General features: G+C 36.5%; 1 long non-coding RNA gene across 1 annotated transcript in view; it reads left to right on the top strand.

Moving 5' to 3' along the window:
- Window positions 1-7500, top strand: part of LOC137633607 (uncharacterized) — a 75822-nt gene that overhangs the window by 67374 nt on the left and 948 nt on the right. The window lies entirely within an intron of this gene.

Below are 7500 nucleotides of genomic sequence, written 5' to 3'. Positions count from 1 at the left end.
GTGACCAATTTGCAACTTGAATAATTTGCACCGTGACCAATTTGCAGTATAACCAATCTGCACCTTGACCAATTTGCACTGTGACCAGTTTCCACTGTGACCAATCTGCACCTTGACCAGTTTGCATTGTGACCAATTTGTAACTTGACCAATTTGCACCGTGACCAATTTGCACTGTGACCAATTTGCATTGTGACCAATTTGCAACTTGACCAATTTGCACTGTGACCAATTTGCAACTTGACCAATTTGCACCGTGACCAATTTGCACCGTGACCAATTTCCAACTTGACCAATTTGTACTGTGACCAATTTGCAACTTGACCAATTTGCACTGTGACCAATTTGCACCGTGACCAATTTGCACTGTGACCAATTTGCAACTTGACCAATTTGCACTGTGACCAATTTGCACCTTGACCAATTTGCACCGTGACCAATTTGCACCGTGACCAATTTGCAACTCGACCAATTTGCACCGTGACCAATTTGCACTGCGACCAGTTTCCACTGTGACCAATTTGCATCGTGACCAATTTGCAACTTGACCAATTTGCACCATGACCAATTTGCAACTTGACCAATTTGCACCATGACCAATTTGCAACTTGACCAATTTGCACCGTGACCAATTTGCAACTTGACCAATTTGCACCGTGACCAACTTGCAGTGACCAATTTGCAACTTGACCAATTTGCAACTTAACCAATATGCACCGTGACCAATTTGCAACTTGACCAATTTGCACTGTGACCAGTTTCCACTGTGACCAATCTGCACCTTGACCAGTTTGCATTGTGACCAATTTGTACCTTGACCAATTTGCACCGTGACCAATTTGTACGGTGACAAATTTGCATTGTGACCAATTTGCAACTTGACCAATTTGCACCGTGACCAATTTGCAACTTGACCAATTTGCACTGTGACCATTTTGCACTGTGACCATTTTGCAACTTGACCAATTTGCACCGTGACCAATTTGTAACTTGACCAATTTGCAACTTGACCAATTTGCACCGTGACCAATTTGCAACTTGACCAATTTGCACCGTGACCAATTTGCAACTTGACCAATTTGCACTGTGACCAATTTGCACCGTGACCGAATTTTATCCTTTTTGAATTAATATTCCAAACTTATTGGACTGTTAAATCATATGGAATCTAGAGATAAGTAGATGAATGCAATACGACATTGAGAGTAGGACCAAAATTAATATCCTAATGATGTGGTAATCCAGTTTTGCCAAAACTGTACACGGGAATTTCTTTTTAAGAATATTTTATAACCATCAATATAATGTTTGTCTAGACATTCTTATTGAGTAAAATAATTTAATTTCATATGTTATTCATCTATTATATGTAATGAATATTTTATACGTATTTTTAGATGAAAAATACAATAATTTTTCAGTTAATTGAGTGAACTGTGCCATGTTCCTAAAGGTATCAACAGATGGCCTCAGTGAGGTCATTTTGGGAGTGAAACATTGGAAAGAAAATCCAACCTTAAGGAACGAATTTGGAGTTCCCTGATTACCATTACGAAACCTTCAACAAACAAACAATACAAACTCTGAATACCATTTCAACATTTTATTTTGGAAATCGTTAGATGTAGCACTTGGGTATACCGAATGAACGATAAAGAACGGGACATTCCCACACCGTAATATTATAATTAATATTATTATATACCTAATAACTAATCTGTTCAGCTTATATATTAAACTTATTAGTCCAAATTACATACAATTAAAGACCCAATGTTAATGAAACAGATAATCTTTCTTGTAAAGAGTCTTTCACATATCCATCTTTGGCTGAATCACTCAGCCAACGTCCATGACGTTTGAACAGTCTGTCTTTTACACCTCTATTAGCAGCACATGAAGCTCCACCAGATCTTAAGGAATGTAAACAGTATTTCTTAATATCACTGACATGTGGAACTAGTGCTCTTAAAAACTCGACACGTAAGTTTGTGTAGGACATCTGCTTGTTACACTGTCTCACTGTATAACCATTTTGGGTTTTACACAAATTACAGAATAGAAAATCACTGGGCTTTAATTTAGCCCTTTCTATCAGTTTTTTCGAATTGTCCACAGGACAAACATGTTCCAATTCTTGCTAATGTAATCCATGCTCCATCTCTATATTTATCAGTTTTACTTGTTTCTACAAATATACTCATAAGTTTCAAAAAACATAATATCAGATACCTTGATATTATGGAGTTCAGAACTGCGCATGAAACCTGCAAATGCTAACAAACACGCACAGATGATATGTTGACTTTTCAGATTATAATCTTCATAAATCCCGTTGTACACTTTAAGCAAAATACCTACTGTTACAGGCTCCTTTTTAACAACTGGTTTGGATAAAATTATTTTTCCTGCTTCCAAAACATTACACACTAATTTGGAATCTGTTGGCGACTTAAATTCATACATTTCATGAAACCATTTGATAGCATAAAAAGCCGAAATAACTGAAGCAGGACTTGAAGCACATTGAATTAAAGAACACAAGTAAATAGCTACAGTAAATGCCTTAGCAGGCAAAATATCCCCTCTCCCTAACCCACTATTCCAACCAATGAAAATGTTTTCGTATTTCCGACTTATACTGACGGCTCTGGACTTTTGTAGTAGATCCGGGAGAAGGTCCACCTTGCCCGCCAAGACTTCTGGTAACGTTTCAATGTCTACTTTGTGAGCCTGAAAAAACAGATTTATAAACCAAGAATCAATAAAATGATCTGATATTACGACATGAACATACATCAATGAAACAATTACACTCTACACGATACCAAATATAATGCATCGTAATACATGTAAAACTGACTATATCTCTTACACAATTCATATCCAAAAACGATACCGCCTATCTATAGCCTTATCGCTCAAAAGTTATATAATTTTATACAACAAACAACAATATATAACATCCAGTTCTGGCAAAATCGCCATACTATATAGTGAAGTCGCTTTGAGTATCGACAGGTATACTCATGTACAGCAATGAAATATCAACTCATCAAATAACTGAGTATCGACAGGTATACTCATGTACAGCAATGAAATATCAATTCATCAAATAACTCTGAGTATCGACAGGTATACTCATGTACAGCAATGAAATATCAACTCATCTAATAACTCTGAGTATCGACAGGTATACTCATGTACAGCATTGAAATATCAACTCATCAAATAACTCTGAGTATCGACAGGTATACTCATGTACAGCAATGAAATATCAACTCATCTAATAACTCTGAGTATCGACAGGTATACTCATGTACAACAATGAAATATCAACTCATCAAATAACTCTGAGTATCGACAGGTATACTCATGTACAGCAATGAAATATCAACTCATCAAATAACTCTGAGTATCGACAGGTATACTCATGTACAGCAATGAAATATCAACTCATCAAATAACTCTGAGTATCGACAGGTATACTCATGTACAACAATGAAATATCAATTCATCAAATAGCCCTGAGTATCGACAGGTATACTCATGTACAACAATATCAACTCTTGGCGATGCCGCCTTCTTTAGCGATGCCGCTTTCGTATACAACAACAGGCAAAACTGCCTCAAGCTATATAATATACAGCTTCTCAATCTACTGTAAAACAAACAGTACATGTATAGTTACTACATTTACAACTACCCCGTTTACTCAAATGTTTGTCAAGGGAGAAAAGCCAATAAAATATTAGCTAGCACTCCAATCTAACGTTGTCTCCCTTTAAAATCAATAAACATAGCTAACATTCTAAACTTCAGATCAACATTTCCGAAAATTCCCTTTCCAGTTTTGCTCTTCACATAATAAGTTCTACTCGTAGGCAAATCTATCCAGTCAATCACATTTACACTGAAATTGCCATTAGGGCAAATTAATGGCCAAAATACTGCTGAATTCCAGTATGGAAACCTTAATACACCTCGCGCTCTGTCCACTTCTATTTTACGAATGACTCCGATATCTAACAGACTTAAGAACTTTAGTAAAGATGTACCGCCGCTTTCAAAAATATCTAAAGATAATCCATTATAAAAACTTGAAATTTTTTCTTCAATGAGAGAGATATTGGCAACGTTTTAATAGATTTCTATGCGATAAGCAGACTGTAGACTGATTAAATCCTTAAAAAGTTTGTAATAAAAAAAAAAACAGCCTTTGCTTACCGTTTCCATTCTTGGCCACCGTCAAAGGAATTACTTAGTTTCTCTGATACCAGTGTCACCCATTCTCTTTTTAATAAATTCTGTTTCGTCCCTTGCTTACCTATTGTTACCCAATCCAACAACCACAGTAACGGTTTTGAAATGGAATTTTGTGATCGCCCTTTTAGACGTCAATGACTATCTTACCGGACCCAATCTAATTCTGTTCAATGTATTGTGAATAACAACAACCAACAGGAAAATAAAAACAAAATAAAATAAACACAATGTTCCAATTTCCTTACAACAACTGCAAAGTATACAAAATAAAAACAGCTATATTTTCACTTATCTTTTCGACGTCTTTCTTGGGACATTCCCGGCTCCAATGTCCCTTCTCGGCCTTCATTGAGCTCTAGACCTCTTCCATCAAAATTGATATGAATCCACAGACTTTCCCTCGATCTTCAACTAGCCCATCGCCTCTCCATTTTGCTATAAGAGGCCTCGTGACTTTGGTGAAAACTGAACAAGCACTAGACAGGCCAAATGGTAACACCAGAAACTTGTAATAAAAGGTATTGCCTAACTTATCAGTCCAAGAGAAACCTAAATACTTAGTATGAGGTTTATAAATTTCAATAAAGTAATATGCACTTGTCAAATCGAATTTAATCATAAAAACCCCTCTTTTTTTTTTTTTTTTTTTTTTTTTAAATAAGCTAGAACAACCTTTAAATCTTCATATTTTACAGATTGCTTCCAAATGTGCTTATTGACTACACGTAAATCCAAAATGAGCCTTTTCTTTCCTGAATTCTGCACAGAAACAGACAGAGGATTAACTAAACTACCTATGGCTTTTCTAAGCACTTTTCAATTAAGTTTCTGTCTAACAAATATTGTATAGCTTCGCTAACAAATTCCTGTTCTAACAAGGCCGACCTATTATTCTTATTATAAGAAGTTGGAGGGTTGGTCAATAATGGAAGCTTATAACCATTCTGAATAATGTCTAATACAAAACTGTTTGCCCCTAAATCTTTCCAAAATTGCAAATTTTTCCTAAGTCTACCTTGGACTATAATATGTTTCTGTCCCTGTTTATACTAATAAAAATCATGCGTAAATCTATCAAGATCAAAGAAATACTAATCTTTTAACAACTGGTTGTTATCGCCCAACTTGGTGCATGGACTACTTTCTGCTCTGCATTTGGTTTCCTGGTACGGGGGAAGACGCGGCCCGAACAACGTGGGGGCAGTTTCTCCGGAGGTGTGAGCTTTCTCCACAGGCAAAACAGGGTCCAAGGGTGGGGCCACTGAACTGCATGAACGGTTCTCCTGGGGTGAAGACAGCGTTGCCGTAGCTGTAGTGGCCACAAAAAAGTTTACCCCTTCCTGCCGCTGGTCTGAGTAGTGAGCTTGAACTCCAGGGTTGACTTGTAAGAGGAACACTGCTAAAACCATACGGTGTGCTGATCGAACCTCGACCACGGGAGCTGCTGTGCTTCCGCTTGATCGCCCGGTTCTCTGCTTTGATGATACGCGATTCATCTTCCGAATCACTAGCTACTGGATTCATTTCATATTGGCGTACAGTCTCCCAACCGCCGGTTGAGGAGTCCGCAATACGAATTAACTTGTTCCTCTTGTTTATGCTATCTAAAGCCTCGTTGCACAATTCTCTTGTATAGTCCGGTTTTTTATTGTCCACAGACCACAATATCTGAGTTAGAAGGTCACTCACACCGGAATTAAATTCGTGCTGGTTTATTTCCTTGATATTTCCATTTTATTTCCTGTGCTGACTTAAGCCTTTTAACCTCACAAGCTACACTATCCGAAGCACCCTTAAATTCATCACGTAATGCTTGCACCTCGGCTCTTTGCTGCCTTATTTCAGAAAATAAATCACCCAATGTCAAACCCTGCTCCACGTGTGTAGCGAATTTTCCGCCATTAGTCAATAAAGCGCTTAAAAATTATCGATGTCTACTGTTTGGTTACCCAAAGCTGAATGACAACTTTACTGCTTAACAACACGAAAACAACTTGAAACGCCTCCTGGCGGTTACTTCATTACAAACAAGGGAAAATAATTTTCTTTTAATTCGTTCCTCAAACACAGAAAATTATATTTACCTTCCAATGTCCTTAGCCAATAGGAACGCTCCATTCGGGCAACGGTAAGGAAATTAGCCAATAGGAACGCTCATTTCGGGCAACGGTAAAGAAACATAGTCCTTAGCCAATAGGAATACTTCATTTGGGCAAACTGTTAGGAAATAGTGGTTTGCTCTTTCAGCGAAGTAAAAGAGTCAAATGCCAGTTCATGAAATACCATTGGAAAATCTCCTTCTTGTACTTCCTTTTGAATAAATATATACAATAAAACTTTGAGTATTATAGATACTATATTATATTTCAGTTATAGCAAGCATTGACAATAAATTAAACCCATATCATAATTACATGATACGAATGCACTCTTCATCAAAATCTCATCTACTGGCTGAAAAATATATTTTTCATATTGATCTAAATTTTCGTGAACAGTTTTATAAGCAAAGGCAAATCAAAGTTATTTTAATATTGTCCTATAAATATATCATGTACTTTAATTCGTGAATATAGTGATAAAATTCCTGTTCTCTTTGATAGTTGATAAAATTGATCATTTTAACAATTTCTCTGATCGATTTTAAACTGGTTTTTTTTTTATTTTTTTTTTAAATATGAATCTTGGTTGAGAAATCAGTTACGTTGAAGCAGTGCATTTTTTAAATAATGAGTTATCTTCAGAATCCGGTGTAACTGCACAAAGGATTAACTATAATACGAAGATCTCAATTGATTACTCAATAAATAAAGGAAGGTTGTGATTGTTGGTTTAAACTTCCAATATAATCTCAATTTCTCTATTCGTGGCGCGCGTGATTCCCTATACATCCATTGAACAGACAAACACACAATAAAAATGTATACAACAATAAAGTGCTCATTAAACAACAACAACAATAACAACAACCTGGCCCCCCCCCCCATTCCCTTTCACTGCCAGGCTTCTAGGAATCTTCTTGGGAAGTCTTTTATTATCCCAATGCTTTCTTTTTCATTTTCCATAACATTTTGAAATAAGGGGAAGATCTAATTGTCAATTCACGTCGGCCTTTTTCATTTAGAACCAATTAACATTCAATCTATACCTTTTTACCCTTTCATCAATTTATCTATTGCTTAGTATACCCTTCTCTCTCTCTCTCTCTCTCTCTCTCTCTCTCTCTCTCTCTCT

The sequence above is a fragment of the Palaemon carinicauda genome, chromosome 43 (genome assembly GCF_036898095.1).
Source record: "Palaemon carinicauda isolate YSFRI2023 chromosome 43, ASM3689809v2, whole genome shotgun sequence".
In the NCBI taxonomy this organism is placed as follows: domain Eukaryota; kingdom Metazoa; phylum Arthropoda; class Malacostraca; order Decapoda; family Palaemonidae; genus Palaemon; species Palaemon carinicauda.
This window is presented reverse-complemented; position numbering and strand designations above follow the sequence as displayed.